Source organism: Lissotriton helveticus, chromosome 10 (assembly GCF_964261635.1).
Source record: "Lissotriton helveticus chromosome 10, aLisHel1.1, whole genome shotgun sequence".
Lineage (NCBI taxonomy): Eukaryota > Metazoa > Chordata > Amphibia > Caudata > Salamandridae > Lissotriton > Lissotriton helveticus.
Window position 1 is genome coordinate 389,291,041 of NC_136071.1, and position 18,651 is coordinate 389,309,691.

The 18,651-nt window shown below is 41.9% G+C and overlaps 1 protein-coding gene across 1 annotated transcript in view; it reads right to left on the reverse strand.

Annotated features, from left to right (window-relative positions):
• AGAP3 (ArfGAP with GTPase domain, ankyrin repeat and PH domain 3) overlaps positions 1 to 18,651 on the reverse strand; it is a 2,202,224-nt gene that overhangs the window by 25,585 nt on the left and 2,157,988 nt on the right. The gene's annotated exons all lie outside the window — the stretch shown is intronic.

Below are 18,651 nucleotides of genomic sequence, written 5' to 3' on the forward strand. Positions count from 1 at the left end.
CTTCTTTTAAGATGGGTCTCTTGAAAAACAATTATATCATGCCTCTTGTCTAGAATGTGTTTCCACAATTTATGACGCTTAGCCAGGGAGCATTTGTATATCAGGGGGTATGCTTTATTACATAGTCTGTGATCTTCACTTCTTTTAAGATGGGTCTCTTGAAAAACGATTATATCATGCCTCTTGTCTAGAATGTGTTTCCACAATTTATGACGCTTCGCCAGGGAGGTCAGTCCATTTACATTCCAAGTTAATGTTGTTAACACCATGATGATGTGTGATTGGTGTATTTAAGTAGGGGGCACAGATGTAGTTCCCTGGATGCCCACCAACCCAGAGATCCCCCTGGTCAGCCGATAGAAAGGTGTTTGTTCCCCAGTCACAGGTCCCCGCCCCCCAGCACAAGTTAAATGTTTCTGAACTTTAGTAGAAAACATTTTTAACTTCCATCAATATGGGCATATAGATCATATAACACTTTGGCATTCCCGTAATGTACATATTAATACAAGGCATAATGGCAGTATTAAATATTGTGTACTTAAAGATAAGGTACCACTCTCACAGGGGGTGCACAATCATTTTTGAAAGGGAGCAGTTAGAGGTTATAAGTGAGTAAAGAAGCCTTATCTCAGCACAGGGCTTTACAGAATTGGTGAGCCATAAAGAAGGCAAAATAAATCAAAGGATATCACAATCTGAGTCTCATAATGGTGTAGCTTCGGTGATCAGGGTGGAGGACTTGAATCTGACCTGATCCAGTATTTTCCTTGTCGTCTTGATCACCTTTGTGTAAGCCATTGTCCTTTCTCAGCCACTGATGGGTAACTTGTGGTGGGTATTTCTCAGGGTGTCTCAGCATCTCTGCTGTCTGGGGGCAGTATACCCAAACGTAACGCTACCTCTGCCACTTATGTGACGTGATAGGATTTATTTTGGTAGTCAAATGCAAGGATGAATGAGTAGGTTCATCTGTATTTGATGTGAATGTGGCACAGTTTATCTGTAACTGGTCAGAATTCGATTATTCTGGCTAAAGTGGCTGTTGCAATGGCTTGGAAAACAGAACATGTTGCCACTTGAAAGGAGATCGAGTCCTTTTTTCTCACAGCATGTAAGATCGCTTCTTTCACTTTGAAGGAGTGCAGCTTAGCAAAAACATCTCTGGGTCTTTTGCCTTTGCCTGCTGAGGGTGGACCTATACAGTGCACACGTTATAGCTTGACTTTGGTTTGTTTATCCCTAAGGAACTCTGAGAACATGCCCTCCACAAAAGCTTCCAGGTCTTGGCACTCCACTCCTTCCCCTAGATTCCGTAGACGAATATTATCCTTTCTAGAGCAGTTTTCAAGGTCTTCACATTTGAGGAGCATAGCCCGTAGCTGGTCCAGGAGTTGTGCAGAGTAGCCTTCAAATCGTTCCACTTGGTGCTCTAGGTATTTTGTTTCTAGGTCCAGAGTGTGTGTGCCTACAGAGTCTACATCCTTCTGCAGGTTTGAGAGCCTGGTAATGAGATCTGAGTGAAGAGCATCTAGGGAGCTGGACAGGTCTGTCTTTAGCTCCTCATGTAGCTATATCTTGAAGTCCTGTAGTGAGGCCAAGAGGACTTCCTTGGCCAACACCACGGTGCTGTCTCCTGGGGTAGGAGGGTGCATGTCTCAGAGCTCTATCAGCTGGAAGTAGCTGTACACTCTGTTCTATGCGTCTCTTTTGGAGGCATGTATGTTGCAGCCAAGGACTCAGGCAACTAAGTTGTGGAGGAAACCAGTTAAGAACATTTTGCCATGAACTAACAGAGGATGAGGAGCCCCTGATGTCGTCCCCACCCAAAGCATTCTTCAAAGATACTATGGTGCAGTGGCTGGGGTAGACTGCCAGAGAGTTTGCGACCTGCCACTGAGAGATCAGACAGATGTTAGTCCTGTATGCTTATTCGAAGCCTCATAATGTATGGGGCTTCTATGCTCCATGGCCCAGGCCATTAGACCAGGACTTGGGGAAGTACCCGCCTCTGCGTGGTTGTCTACCACTCAGATCAGGCTGGGTGCTGCTGGAGGGCTACAGTTGCCTTGTTGTGAGCTTGGTGACAAGCCAAGTTGGCTAGTGGGCGTATGGGACCCAACTTTAGGTGTTGTTCAATGCCCTTCAAAACATTTATCCTTCGTAGGCCCAGACCACATGGACTGCTTCTCTCTAGTTACCTGATTGTCATTAGCAGCTACCAATTTAAAGTTAGGTAAGCCCACCTCACTTTGTTTCTGGGAGGGTTAACGTATTCTCTGTTGAGGCCCCGGGGTGCAGTTCTGTCCCTGTTGATACATAGCTGAGTGGGGCGGTGAGGGGCCAAAGCCTTTTATACGCTGCATTTCACTCACCGTCAGCACGTTGAGCGGTATAATGGTGCCGGCAGCTCTCTTCTCTCCCATCAGAAGGTCAGGCCTTTGCAGGAGTTGCAGAGACTGATGAGTGCGCTTCAGGGGGTTCTGGACACCTCTTCCTGTGAAATGCCAAATCTCTTGAATTCATCAGTAGGAGCCCCTCCCTGTCTTGATTTTTGGGGTGAATACTGCGTTCAGGTGGTTCAGCTCCACTCGGCCATGCTGGTTGGCCATGCCTCAGTGTTAATTTTTTATGGTAGTCCAGTAGGAAGTGTTTAACTGCAAATATTTACAAATATTAAATATGTTTTTTTTGTAACACAAAACTTGTGTTCGTGAAATTTAATATTTGTTTTATATTTATTATTTCAATGATATTCTTCAATTTATATTTTTGGAGGGCCTATACTTAAATGTTTTATTTAAATAATTTAGAAGTGGGACTAGTAAACATGGCCCCTCGAAAGTCCAACACTTTCCAAAGGAGCTTAGAATGGAGTGGGAATAGTGAATTTGCACCCTCCAAAGGCCAATGCTTTTCCAACTGTAGCTCAGATTGTAGTAAGAATAGTAAATGTACCTCTCCAAAGTCCAACACTTCCCCCACTGTTGCTAAGATTGGAGTATGAATAGGAAAACTGACTTCTCCAAAGTCCTACACTTTCCCTCCTGTTGCTAAGATTACAGGGGGGGCAGCAAAACTGATTCCTTCAAATGTAATACTTTCCATACTTTTGCCTATGTTGGAGAATAGTAAATTTTACCTCTTCAAAGTCCTTCACTTTGCCTTTTAATCTCAGATTGGAGTGGCAATAGTAAATCTAATCCCTGCAAAGTCCACCTCTTTCCCTTGGTAACTAGCTTTCAAATCGAGTTTACAGTGCTCAGTGACCATGCAATGCAACACATCATATTTAACCTTAACAAGGAAAGATTGCAATCGTCATATATATTGAAAGGTCAGTTGAACTCTGTTAACTTGAAACGTATAAATTGGACCAACACAAACGAACAAGAGTGGGATACAACAATGAAGGAAACATTGTCAAAGATTGGGAATGTCCCAAATGCGATCCGAGGATTGTCTCTTTTTCTGTCAAAATTAAAACAAAAAATGAAGTTGCCTGTCATAAAATCCAGCAATGAAGGTCCATGGAGTAAGCTCCCGAAAGAGCTGCAAGATCTGAGAAAACAACTTCGAAAAGCCCAAAAGAAGTTAAAGTCGGCAGACCATGTTACAAACCAATGGGCCAGCTTCCGTGCTCAGCGAAAGGAATATAAAAATATCATCTGGAAACTTAAAAGGTCAACAAATGATAGTTTTTGGTCAAAAATAATTTATAGTTCAAAATTACAGAACACAAATACATTTTGGCAAACTATAAATCAATTAACAAGACCCCGTAACGTCTTAACTTCAAATGTGCAGGAATCAGAGTGGGCATCGTTCCTTGCTTCAAAATTTACGGACACCACGTTGAAAAGCTACTGTAGTGAACTTTGTCCAAAAAGTCCAAAAACAATATGCCCCGCAGAATATCAAGTGAGCCAATCGAGAACTAATAAAAACGGTAATGAACTGAGTACAGACTTTCAGACCAATCTATACACAGCGGAAGAGATAATTAAAATTATTAAAAGAGCAAAATCAAATGGGGCGACAGGCCCGAATGGCATTCCACAAGCTGTGTACAAATATTCACCGGAATTTTGGGGGCCTTGCCTGGCCGAACTGTACTCAGATGTCCAAAATTTAAACCAAGTCCCAGAAAGCTGGCAAGGATCAATATTCATGCCAATTTATAAAGGTGGTGAAAGATCCAAACCGAACAACTATCGTCTAATAGCGTTGCAGGATGTTGAGGCAAAATATTTTGCAACACTACTTCTAAACGATCTGGTTACCTGGTCGAATGAAAAAGAGCTGATCCCCATTAATCAAACGGGGTTCAGGAAGGGGATTGGAACTATTGCCAACATCCTATCTATCACCATGATTGCGGAGAAGTGTATGAGTAAAAAGCAGGAACTAAACATGTGTTACGTCGATCTTCAGGCGGCGTTTGACAGTGTCGATCGTAATTTATTGTGGATGAAATTGAGAGCATGGGCCATTCTGGAAAGTATTTTAAGGGGTTTGCTCCTATTTTATTCGGATACATGGTCGCAAGTGAAAATAGGTGATGGCACCCGGCTATCGAGAAAAGTCCCTACAATGATAGGTCTCAAACAGGGATGTGTTCTCGCGCCTCATTTATTTAATCTCTTCATCTCGGATCTATCGGGGCTATTGAATAGTTGCAATGCTCATCCGCCGAAACTAGGTGATTTACAGCTCAACCATCTGGCCTATGCCGATGACATAGTGCTTATGAGTTTAACGAAGGTGGGTCTAACCAGACTAGTAAACGAACTTTCGGTTTACTTGCTGGCAAATAAACTGGCCTTAAACATCGCAAAAACAAAAACTATGCTGATAACCAATCACCGCGGAGCACATCACGCTATTTGGTTAAAAGGAAAACCATTAGAGAAAGTTTCAGCATACAAATACCTGGGCTTCTACCTTGATGATAAGCTTAATTTAAAAGAACAGAAGAAATATTTGACTCAAAGAGCGGGAGCTTTGATATTTGGTTTAAGTACGTTGTCAAAAAAACTGGAAGGTCCATCACTCAAACCCTTATAAACTGTGATGGCCAACAAAGTTCTCCCAACCCTGACCTATGCAAGTGTGGCAATGCACGGAACGGATGCGGACCTATTGAATAGTTTAACAACCAAAATTTATAAAAAGGTTCTACGATTACCCAGTATGGCATCACCAGCGCAAATGCGACTCGAATTTGGATTAAAAAATGAAGCCCTGGGCAGACTATACTCATACATTAAGATGTGGTATCAAATAAAGCAAAAAGCAGTTAATAACAATCTCAATACCTATTTATGGCAAGAACTTCAATCCCAAAAAAAATCCAAAGCCAATCAATTCCTTATGTATGCTTTGGAGGCCACAAGCTCAAAAACTTTATGGGATACAAATTTGTCATTTACTTTATTAAAACAGATTTTAAATAAAGCAGCTAAACTTCATTCACTTGTTTTGGATAAAGAAATTTTTTCTCATCGTTCGCACTCTTGGACTGTAATAAATGGCTATAAGACACTGACACCGGCACTGTATTTGGAAACAACTTACTCCATTTTTATTAAAAGAAAGCTGATGTCATTGAGATTTGGTAACTTTCCAACATTAGCTGATGAACCAGCCTGGAAACGGCAGGTAGCTGTCTCATGTCGTTTGTGTGGCAGCTCCAAAGAAGATCTTATACATATAATTTGCCATTGCAAGACGCTGTTTAAGGAACGGTCATATTATTTAAAGAGTAGTTTTCAGATTAAGAAGTTGCGAACATGTAGATCTGCTATTATTGGATGCCTGGACATAACTGCTCCTCAATTACATTGTAAGCTGGTGAAGTTCTTGCAGGCATTTGAGAAACGCATTAAACACCATGAAGATATGTAACGCTAACGATATGAACTATTGCACAATGATGTAAATATTGGTCGGAAATCTTTGAGTTTTACTTTTTGCCTTATAATAGATGTTTTATTGTTAATTTTAACGTAATTTTATAAAACAAAACAAAACATTTTCTTTATAAAATGGATGGGTTTTTATCTAGTAAATTGTTATGGTTTTAATTAACTGAACAATAAAGTTTATTATTATTATTATTACCTCTTTCCCTACTGTTGCTAAGATTGGAGTGTAAATAATAAAACCGATGCCTTCAAAGTCCAACACTTTCCCTGCTATTCCTTAGTGAGGCACAATAATATTTTTTGTTTATCTATCTATCTATCTATCTATCTATCTATCTATCTATCTATCTATCTATCTATCTATCTATCTATCTATCTATCTATCTATCTATCTATCTCTATGAACAAGTTACTTACCTTCTGTAATGATATATCTGTAAGGAACATAGGTTAGTTATAGATTCTTTACCTTAGAATTACCCCAGGCGTCAGACTGGATCCGGAAAGTTTTTTGGCAGCAGTAACCCTGCGGGTCCAAAGGTGGCATTGGTCGACTCCCTGTTCGTCGTCGGCATCGTAGTCGCCGGTATGACGTCGCGGTAGCTACATAGACGCCACCCTCGTGCTCTGACGTCAGTTCGGTACATGACTTTCAATGCCAGAAGCGCAAGACACTGACCACTGGTGCACACAACTAGGGCTCTGAAATGAAGTCCTTAACCCTAAAAGTTAGTTTGCAAAAAGGGGAGGATGGGTGGGGCAGAAAGTAATCCATAACTAACCTATGTTTCTTACAGATATATCATTACCGAACGTAAGTAACTTGTCCATCTGAAAGAAACAGTTAGCTATAGGTTCCTTACCTTAGAATAGATTCCCCAGTAATACCAACCCCGGAGGTGGGTCTGCGAACTAACTTCACACCAGAAACCCCTGGAGAACAGAACAGCGAAAGAAGACGTCTCTCCAGACTTGGCTGTCCAGGCAGTAGTGTTTGGTGAATGTGTGCAGCGATGCCCACGTAGCTGCCTGACAGATATAATTTAGGGGGGACTCCCAATCCCAAAGCAGTGGTGGCTGCCGTCGCCCTGGTGAAATGAGCACGCAGTCCCACTGCAGGCTCCTTCTTTGCCAAAGAATAGAAAGCTTTGATGCACAGAACGACCAACCTGGAGATGAGCCGTTTGTGCACGGCCCGACCTTTCTTAGTGCCCAAGGAACCAACAAAGAGCTGGTTGTCCACCCGGAATTGTTTGGTGCGATGCAAGTAGAAGGAAAGTGCACATTTTGGGTCCAGACATTGGAGCCTCTCTTCCTCTTTTGAAGAATGCAGATGCGGATAAAAGGTGGGCAAAGTGATGGTTTGGCCAATGTGGAAAGAAGTAACCACCTTGGGAAGGAAGGAAGGCCTAGTTCTATGGATGACCTTGTCCGGATGGACAGTCAGAAAGGGAGGCTTAGAAGAAAGAGATTATAGCTCACTCACCCTGTGTGCAGAGGTGACGGACACCAAAAAGGCAGTTTTCAAACTGAGAAGTATGAGAAGACAGTTATGTAGCAGCTCAAAGGGAGTGCACATGAGGTAGATAAGAACCAAGTTCAAGTACCACTGAGGCTTTACAAAGGGAACAGGAGTAAAGAGATGAGTAATGCACTTAAGGAATCTATTTACAACAGGGGACTTGAAAAAAGAAGCTGATTAGGAGGCCTAAGGAAGGCTGAAATGGCCGAGAGGTAGCCCTTTAGAGTGCACAGAGCAGAGCCCTGCTGGAAAGAAACGAGGAACAAGAGAACCTCAGAAAGAAGGGCCGAAAAGGGGATCCACAGCCTTTGTTGTGCACCATGCTACAAATTTGTTTCATCTGCAAGCGTATACCGTCTTAGTGGAGGGACGCCTATCTGCCAAGATAACATCACAGACTTCGGGAGGCAGGTCAAACGACGTCAACTGCCGCCGCTCAATCTCCATGCAAGGAGGTGGAGATTGAACAGGTTTGGTTGGAGGATCGTCGCATGCTGCTGCAACAGAAGATCCTACCAAAGAGGCAGTTTGATTGGCAGATCGATGGCTATGTTGACCAGCTCAAGATACCAGACTCTTCGTGGCCCAATCCAGAGCCACAAGAATGACTTGGGCCCGGTTGCGCTTGATCTTCGTTAGCACTCTGGGCAGAAGTGGTATAGGCGGAAAGGCGTATAGAAGACCGCAACTCCACTCGTGACGAGTCACCTTGGAAATTTCAACACGCAGAACTGCTGACATTGCGCGTTCTCTTCGGTGGCGAATAGATCTAACCAAGGGTCTCCCCAATGCTGAAAGAGACCTTGCACCACCTCCGAGTGAAGACACCATTCGTGATCCATCATGCACCTGCGGCTAAGTTAGTCTGCCCTGGCCTTCAGGGAACCTGCCAGGTGTTGAACCAGCAGGGATATGCCCTGATGTTCCAGCCATGTCCAGAGGCGGAGGGCCTCCTGAAATAGGGTCCACGACCCCACCCCGCCTTGTTTGTTGCAGTACCACATTGGGGTGGTGTTGTCCGTGAACACCTGCACCACTCTTCCCTGGACAGAGGGAAGGAATGCTTTTGAGTGCAAGACGAATTGCCCGAAGCTCCAGAAGGTTTATGTGGAGCCCGGACTCCGTCGTAGACCAGAGTCCTCTGATCTCCGCCTCCCCCATGTGGCCGCCCCATCCTAGAAGTGATGCATCGGTCACCACTGTGAACTCTAGTTGGGGAAGGGAGAGGGATCTGTCACCGACCCAATCCTGGTTCGTGAGCCACCTCTGCAATTGGTGTGCAGTGCCCTCCGAGATCTGGATGCAATCAGACAGATTCCCCTGTAGTGTAGTTCCAATATTCCCAATAGGCTCTGCGCATTGGAATAATATAGCCTATAGATTAGACGTAGGACTGAGGTCTACTAGGTCTCTATAGAATATACTAGACTTAATTGTGAGTTTCAGCTAGCTCAGAGGTCACTAGAAACGTTCTCGAATTCACAAGAAGGGATTAGTTTCTGACAACCGCATAAACATGACAACTTTGTTTCCCTAAGTTAAAACTGATCATCAGAGTCGTGGAAACAATAGATATATATTCCACTCAGTCAATCGTGCATGCTTCGTTTCACCAGAGTTGCAGAGCAATAGATAGACGGGCGTTTTCAATAAAAGGATTTATTGAACAGTCTTCTTTCTCAAGCATAAGAAATGAACTGCTACAATCGTAAAACTGGTTGTTAAATTTAACGCATACAGTATAAAAAGTAGAACAAAATAATACTGTAAGAGCATTGTATGGTTCCTAAACCATAGAAAAATACATACATAAATAACAGAGGCTAAAAGTACTCAACTGGTGCTTCTAAAATACGGCTACCTAAGAATAGTACGAGGGAAGAAGTAAGTGAGGTGTAGCATAAATGTAGTATTCTTTTGCCAAGAATCTGTCCAAGATTTCTCTTAGGGTCTAATCAGCTCCGTACCTTAGTTTAGAATGGAGAACGTCAGTCTCGGGACTCGATTTCCCAACAACCTGCAAGGGTAGCTTGGAAACACTGGAGCTGGATTTCTCGGCAGGAGAAAAGACAGCGTCTCTCTCAATGCGTCTGCTGGAGGGTCGGCTTCCTTCGGCACTTGCTGTAGCAGGATGTGTCGGGCAAGTAGATAGTCGAACTGCTCCAAACCACTGTGTGTTTGCTAAGGCAAGTGTGGGGATATTTATACCTTAAAGTTGCCGAGTTTGACGTAAAGTTGGACACAATAACGTCATCAAAGAGTCTCAGTTCTTTGAAAACTCCATGAGTTCTTGGACAAGTCAGTTCTCGAGCAAGGGAAAGTCCCTAGCTGCTGAAGCCGAGTTTTCCAAGAAATTGTTGTAGATTTTCGGAACTAGTGGAAGTAGCCCTGCCGTATTTAGACTGCATGAGCTATGCCTAAATATGGTTATGATTTCAAAGCCTATATAAGGATATGGCGATTTATACCTATATAAGGGCATGAATCGGGAAAATTACAATAGGGTCCTAAAATGATACATAACACCCACTCCACATTTTCATGTTCATCTAAATTCAAGCACTAAAATTAATAATCTAGAGCATGTGTTTACAACCCCCAAAAAAAGATATAAAATGCATTTGAAATGGTTGCACACGGAAAAAAATGAGCATTTTGTACAGTACAATTTAAAGGCAATGATTTCATTGTAAGCATATGATATGATATAATGCTAACCGAATGAATCACGAAATTTACATTTATGAAATGGCTCTAGATACAGAAAAAAGGTTGAGACCATCCCATAACAGAATATATAAGCTAGTCTGATTTGTGTATTGGGTCAATATTGTTTCTAGGAAGCGGTTAAAGAATTCTTGTTCTCTAAGAATAGTTCTACTTTAAGCAGATTACTTTGTGCCAAAGTTCAGTATGTTTTGGAATAAAGTCAAATAAATCTGTAGTGGAAGTAGATTTTCAAACTTTGGAAGCTTTTGTTTTGAAAAAGTGAAGGTCTAATTTCAGAGTTCCAAAAGAATGCTGTGTGATAATTTCAAAAGTTATTCTCGGTGTCAGGAGAAAACATTAAGTCATCAAGGCTGGCAAAGAAATCGTCGACCACAGTAGGTAAAAGTTCGACCACTTCATTAAGAAGGTCAATTGTGCACAGATGTGAAGCATCTCAGCATCAGCCGCTTTAGCAATTTTCATAGCAGATAGTACCTGTGTGCCTGTTGGTCCGAGTATCTCACCTCCAGTCGGATTTGCCGGTGAGATCTCAATGAATGCCGTCATCAGGATTGGTAGCCGTTGGGGCAACACAACACATGAGCCGTTACCGGAACCAGTAATGCGCCAGCATCCGTTGGCATAACCGATGGTAGTGTTAGACAGATATCCAACACGCATTCCTCTCCACAAAGCAGGCATTGTAGAACTGGTAAGATGCAATCTTGCCAGATTGATCTGAATGACAGGAACCATGTGGTATTCAGATCTCTCAAACGAGCCAAGCCAAGGATCTGTGTAATGCGTTCACGATACCTCATGGCCTGGAGTGCATCCTCCATGCTGACTTGGGTATTGCTGGTGGCCGGATTTGCCATAACGGAGCAGGAGGAATAAAAATAAGATCCCTGCTACGAGTCCCAAAATGAGAGGCAGGCCGCCGAACACAGATTGTACAAAATTAGGAAAAATGCCCAGGACTGCTTCAAAGGGTGCTAACAGTCCCGAAAAAATCGTCTTAAATACATGTGCAATACCGCTGGTATCAGACATGTTAAAGATACGACCTAACATTTCTGCTAAATGTATTGGGCAGTTTGTTGATAATAATGCATGTATCTCTGCAGAAGTCCTTGCAACTTGCAGATCATAGGTCTCTCTGGACGAGGTCAGTGGCACAGTTTTTTGTAAAACAATGGCTTTCATTCTGCTTAATGTATCAATTCATATAGAAGAGATGTTCAGTGAAGGCTATAGCGGCGACTCCCCGTCTGTCTTAGTTTTAGGAAACAATACTTGCATACAACAAGTGAACCTGGCTGACACACTAACGAGATAGCCTATTCCTGGCCTCATTCCACAACAGCTGTGATCATTTAACATAATGTAGCTACTATTGGAAATCTGCCTGAAAATTGGATCTATCACAGCTGTGGGCGAACCCTGCAGGTGGCAAGAAAGGTTATTGGAAGAACCTTCGCAGGCTCCGTGTAAATTAATAAATTGACACAATAGTGTACCGCTTAGAGAGTTTTCACAATTTTTACCACTAAGAAATACCTCCTTTCCCCCACTCCAACATTTGTGTGTGTATGGTAAATCCCAGGTCGACTTAATGTTTTCTTTACCCAACCTTTCAAACAGGCCTGCTGGTATGTGTTTTAAGCAATATTGAAACTGGAAAGTCGTCACTGGTATTGTGATGGTGCCATGTATTATCCATTCAACTGATGGTTTCTCAGAAACGGTCAAAGGTAATCTCTCCAGTTTTTTTATGCTCAGCACCGTATAGTCTGCTCCCCTTTGTGCCAACGAGATTTGTTAATCTGTAAGGTTAAACACAGTAAACAATGACGTAGTGTTGATTAAACGCCAAGGCACATAACCAGAACAAAGGTTTTGTAACGTCCAGCCTAACAGCATTATAGAACGTAATTGAGACTGGCCATGTTGTAAAATTAGCAAGTCCTGTTCCATTATGTCTATGGCAGAGGATACAATGCTGTCCAAAGAATAAATTCTGGATGAAAGAGTCATTAACCCGTTGTCAACTACAGAGAGTGCTTTCTCTAAATTAATACGATCAATTTCTCGTATTCGTTCTGCAGTTTCCATTTTCGTAACTTTCCATGCTTCATTATAAGCAGCGTATATACCGGGCGTATATGAAACGTTTATGACGTTGTTTGCGAGGTCCCAATAAGAATTCTCTCAAATCAATGCCATCTTTAAGCAAAGGTAAGTGTTGTTTTATTTCTGGAAGGGTAGATTTCTGCAGCCTCTCAAGGCATAGTTTACCTACATTATAAGTTGTTATTATCCCTGGATGTTGTCTTTGGATATATCTTGGATCTGGTCGAGTTACTGTGAACCCTTGTGTCTTGTTCAGGAATCTACCTTGACAGTTATTCGTGTCTGTGGGCCAGATTAACCATGTTTTCCATTCAGGATTTGTTCTGTTCTGTTCTGTTGTAAAATATGGTTTACGTCTACCTCCTCACTTGAAGTTAAATTACTAACAGGTGTGGGCTTAGGTATGGACGGTTTGTTTAAATGTTTTATCTTAGCAATGCCAAGACAAGATGTCTGTTGAACAGTGTCATTTAAAAACATCATTTGTTCTGGGATGATGCAGGCTCTGAACAATGCTTCTAAACCTTGTACCTACCAGTCCTTTGTGCCCCAAACAGTTTTTGTCTCAATGTTGTCTTTTCAAAAGTCAAAGCCTAAGGTGGACAATTGAGCATAAAAGGCCGCAGAATACATTTGTTTAGTATTTGTGAACATACTTTTCATGACGGTCTTATTAATATTTTTAAAGTAAAAACTTTCTGGGTTTGTAAAATTAAAACCTGTGAAATATGGAATTTTTCCAATAAATGTTTTAGAACTACCTTTTGGAGGTGTTGGACAATGTTCCAGTTGATTATAAGTTAAAACATTTCTAGGGTTTGCAGATTTATGCAAGTAATGATGGCCAAAATGATTAAAACAATACATTTCTCCATAATTTGATGTACCTTCTAAGTATTCATGTTTTGTAAATTTTGCTGACATTTCTAAGTCTGCCATCATGTTATTAACAGTTTCAAAGTCCCAATCATCAGAAAATGTGCTGGGTGAAACAAAGTTACTCAAGGAAACTTTAAATTGGTGTGGAATTTTCAGCAGCTCGACAGGGCCATAAATGTCATAATCAGTTGTATCCCATGCTATTCCACCTGGTAGAGGAACCGCTGTGATGTTCACTGATGACAGGTCTCGTTGTTCACGATGAGATGATTTGTGTGGCTTCAGGAGCAAGTTGATGTTCTTATTTGCTGTGTCCATTTTAATGTGTTTCCATCTATCAGCTTTCCCAGATTTAAAACAAGAATGAGCCATAGCAGGAGAAAAAATACACCTAACCCAATCCAAAATTCAACCGATGGTAAAACCAGATATGTTTTAGCAAGCTCTTGACCAAGTTCCGTTGATTTTTCCTTAAAGGTTTTATTTGCTGGCGTAGTTTCAGGTTCACTGGGATCCTCAGAAAAGTTATCAAAGTTGATAAAATAGCCAGAGGCAGTTCTGTCAATAGTTGGTATTGCATCCGGATTCTTTGAAATCGCTGGAGTTGCTTGTTCCCTTGACATGTTTGTATAGTCAGATGCTACATCATTGTAGACAGGAGTTTCTTGACGAACTGTTATTTGTGTTTCAAGAGGCACAAGCTCCATGGCTTTGTTGCATAGTCCTTCTTTTCTCACTTTAGAATCTTCAAAGGTGAGGAGTCTTTCAGTTTGAACCTCTTGGATGGTAGCAAGATTTGGTCGTCTGCTACATCTTGGGAGCCCACTGGGCCTACTTCTTATTATCGGCCACATGGTGTGGTTTTACCAGGTCAATTGATACAGACCGGTTCTCCTTTCTTCCAGCAAGGGGCGGCAGTAGCACTGTTCTTGATCTGTGGATTGCTAGTACAGGTACTTGTTTTCTGTAAGAAGGCCCAAATTCCTTCTTGTCCGCTATTTTCTCCCTGACTAGATCCCCAACCTTTGGAATCCAGACAGGTCTTGCTGGGACAGGTGGTTTTTCTTCAGTGGTCGTTGGCTTTTCACTGGTGTTGCTTAGACTTCTTCTTGTTTCATTTAAGTCCTGTAAAACAGCCAAACGATCTTTGATATCAAATGGTTTTTGTTACACCACTGAAGTGTGACGATCGAGGTCTTCAACCAACATTCTAGTACCAAAAAGGAGTTCATATGGAGTGATTCCACCAAGAGAATTTCTTGGCAGGTTAATAAGACTACGTTGGACATTTATTAGATGTTTGACCCACCCATCACCCGAACCTAATACCCTAGCTGTTATAGATTGCTTTATGTCACAGTTTTTTCTCTCCACAACCGAATTTCCCTCAGGATGGAATGGACTCGAAAATCGCAATGCAATGCCCAAGCTGGCCATGGCGTCCTTGTAAGCCCTGGAGCTAAACGCAGGACCCTGGTCAGAATGTACCATGCCGATTGCGTATGTGCCGATAAAGACTCGCAAATCTTTTATAACAGTTCGGGTGTTAGCCGAGCGCTGAGGCCACATCCAAATTAATCTTGTCTTAATATTTGTGGGACTGCAACAGTCCATCCGGACGTCCGCATGTAGATAGCCTTATGCTGTCTAACAGGGGTGTCTGTACTGGGCTGGCTACGCTGTAGTCAGGAATCCGGTGGTGTTCAAAGCTGTGGTATTTGTAACAGTCATCACAATTAATTCCGAATTCGTATACGTGAGCTTTCATCCCTGGCCACCAGTACATCTCTTCTAATTCTAATAGAGATTTAGAGATCCCTTGATGTATCAAACCCTCTCCCATATGTGGTTCGTGAATCAGAGCACCTCTCCGGTTCCTGTTTGGAATTACCCTATCCCCCACTCCAGGGATTCGAGCAAAAGAAACAGAGTTTGCATCAATTATGTATTTATATTTGAGTGGATAATTTAGAGGTAACGCGGCTCCGCTGCCTTTGCTCGTGGCATTGACAGCGAGCATGGTTTCACCGTCTATTGTTGTTTTTGAACGATTGATTGTAGCTACGGAAGCCAATGAATTCCCTTCAACGTGAACGCCATCACGCTGATGACTCAGTGTATGGATCACGTGAGTCTTTTGTAGCTCTTTCTGCAAAAGAACTACCTGTTCCCAAAGCATTTTATGCTTTATTGTGTCGCCTTTTGCGTCTTTAAAACCACTTTGAACCCAGTTCTGCAGATATTCATTGTAAGACTGGACGCAATAATACGAATCGCACACTACGAGTGTGGGGAATTCGCGATCAGTATTTTCAAGCGCCATCTTGAAAGCTTGGAGTTCAGCTCGCTGAGCTGTACAGTCTCCTAGAGATAGTGTTTTTGTGACCATAGGTCGGAATTTACCATCGCAGCAGCGACCTTTAACAATCGTGCACGCTGCACTATAAGCTTGTTTACCCCCAATCGCAGGCTGTGCTGATCCATCTGTACAAATTATACAGCCGTAATGTTCTAGAGGTAGAATTTCAGTAGGCAGAGGACATTCTTGTTCGTATTGGAGAAATTCTTGCGTCTTCAAGTAAGGGTCAAAAACGTATTCCACATCTGTTGCAGCAAGATAATTAACCCATTGTATCCATCTTGGATGTAGAGCTTTTGCATTTGGAATGTTTGCCTTTGTCACTGCCTCTAAGGCAGGTACAGGTATAACGACTTTTATGCGCTTACCCTGTGTGAGGGCTCTCTCCTTTGCTGTCAGAATTTTTTCTGTTGAGTTGAATTTCATTTTAGCTTGTGTGAACAAGTGTGATTTGTAAGCTATTGGTACCTTTTCACCTTCATTAAAGGTTAGGTATGTGAATCCGCATCTCCCTGAAATGATTCGGATTATAAGGTTGCGTACATTGTCGCGTGTTTGTAAGTGTGTTGTTGCCAACATGTCTGTTTGTACTGAACGCAAAATTTCTGTGTGTTTTTGAGTCCAATTAGTTGGTTTGAAATCAGGTTTGATTTGTTCATAGAGAGGTTTAACCCTTTCTGCGTAATTCAAAATGTAAGTTCTTCCGAAGTTTAGGAATCCTAGAATTGACTAAGTTTTTCAGCATTTTTGGAGGTTAGAGCAGCGCACATTTTTCTAAAAAGTTTGCTGCTAGGCTTTTGCCTTCACTTGAAAGTTTGTATCCTAAGAATAGGACGTTTAGGTGGGCAATTCTTGATTTTTTAAAGTTGAATTTATACCCTTCAGAGGCGAATCCATGTATTATGGTGTTCACCATGTTCAAGTGCCTGTCCAAATCATTATCTGTAAGATAGATGTCATCGACATAAGATAATGCCTCATCATCATACAATTGTAGTAACTCTGTTACTCCGGCTGAAAATAATCCAGGACTGTTCTTGAATCCCTGGGGGAGACGACAAAAGTGTTGCTGTATCCCAATTATTGAGAAAGCGGTCAAATACCTGCTTTCTGGCGCAATGTTTTGACAGGAGAAACCGTTTGAAATATCTAATGTAGTTTTATATTTTTTGCGAACGATGTTATTCATCAGTGCTGCACTTAGTGCATTTTGTACTGCAAAAGTTTTGCAACAAGAGTTTAAATGTCTGTAGTCCAAAACTAGACGATGTATTGTCTGGTTTGGAGAAAGGAAACAAAGGATTGTTCATTGACGAGGTGCATGTTTCAATCACCCTTGGTATTCAAGTTGATCTAAGATCTCCCTGACTTGTTTTTTAGCTTCCTGCTTTACTGGATACTGCCTCTGAGCAGTAGGTTGATTTTTCAACTGGATTTTATGGTGAGGAGAGTCCTCATCCCATCCCACATGATTTTTGTATAATGCTGGAGCCTGGGCCACAGCTCATTTCCTGGCATAGGTATATTTTTTATGAATAGGAATATGATTAGAGAAGGCTGGCATAATTATTTCTTCGTGAAGGTAGGGAATGCACTCCATAATTTATAATGTTCAGGACAAATTAATCCATGTTTCTTGATGTCGCGTGCTCCTTGGTATAGTGCCTTGCCCAGGTGACACTTACAAAATAATCAGTTTTACTGGGGCAACTTTCTTCGCCCCACACCAAAGACACTGCTTATGTGAGAGCTTCTTACTCTTCTTGTTTCAATCCTCATTTTGCACGAATTTCTCAATATATAAACTAACACTTTCTCAATCTTTTCGTTTTACTCCACTTGATTCCACACGCTCAAGATTATGCCATTTTTCAAGGTTTCTCATGTTATTGCTGTGCCCATCCAGACCTCGATTCAAAAACACGTACTGACGCATATATTAATCCAGAAGCACTGTTTATTAAAAACCCAATGCATTTCGGGCTTCTGGGGCCCTTTGTCAGGGGTCACTACAAGAGACAATAAAACATGTATTTGTAATTACATTTCATCAGTATATGTATATCATCTGTTACAACATTTGGTCAACGGCATAACCCGCTCCTCTTATCCCTGGTGTCAATGTTATTTGCTCAAAAATCTGGCATTTTACTTCATGTGTAATTCATCTTTCCCCTTGTGTACACAAGCAGAAAACTTCTGGCGCCTTTTATTTTAAACAACGACCCTTTCGTAATAAGCGTCACCGTTACATTTAACCATTCGCTCCTTAGCTTGCTTCCAAAATTCTTTCCACAGCAAACCCCTCTGTTCGAAAAACAACCCTTTCCCCATCTTTCACCAACAAGACTCATAAGATTAATCATAAACTAAACGCGGCGTGTCTCCTCACCACCATTAATGATTAGAACCTCTCTCTGTTTTCCTAGCAGGAATCAGTCCATGTACACGCTTGTGTTCCTTTGTAATCACTAACTTGCATCCTTTAGTTTACCCTGTCGTTGCAATATATACCTCACATACCTGCTGTTAAAACTGTCCATTCTCGTCTTTCTGTAACAAAGAAGTGTTTCCTGTTCATTACCACTCACCAATTTAAACCCAACCCTGGTGCTATAGGCCCCTCCCACTTAGCTGTGATACTAATTGGCCACAGGATGTGGTGTATAGCTGGCTAGTACTGGCCATGTTGCTCCTGATCTAGCTAGTGGACCGAGCCTGGTAATGTGATTTTGATGTTGTAGGGCGCCTTCAAACCAGAGCTGATGCTCTTGGTAAGTTAGTGGAATTTCAACGTCCTCGAAAGGAACGTATTCCGCTAGATGTTCCTCCATCTTGTAGAAGTGGAACACATGTGTTGTTGGATTTGCTTGTGGAAAGACAATCCATGAATAGAATACCTCTGTCTGCCGATATATTTATGTGCCTCTATGACGAATATAACTGTACCACCTCTCGGTGATAGGCCATTTTCTATAAGCTTTATAGCTATGGCTTTTCATACGTTTTCCGGGATGACTTTAGCATCCGGGTCCTTTTTATTAAACCCTGTGGTGTCTAAACCTGGTTGATGAGTTCCAGATCCACCGGCTTCGGTGTTGTCGTTATTCAACATTGCAGAG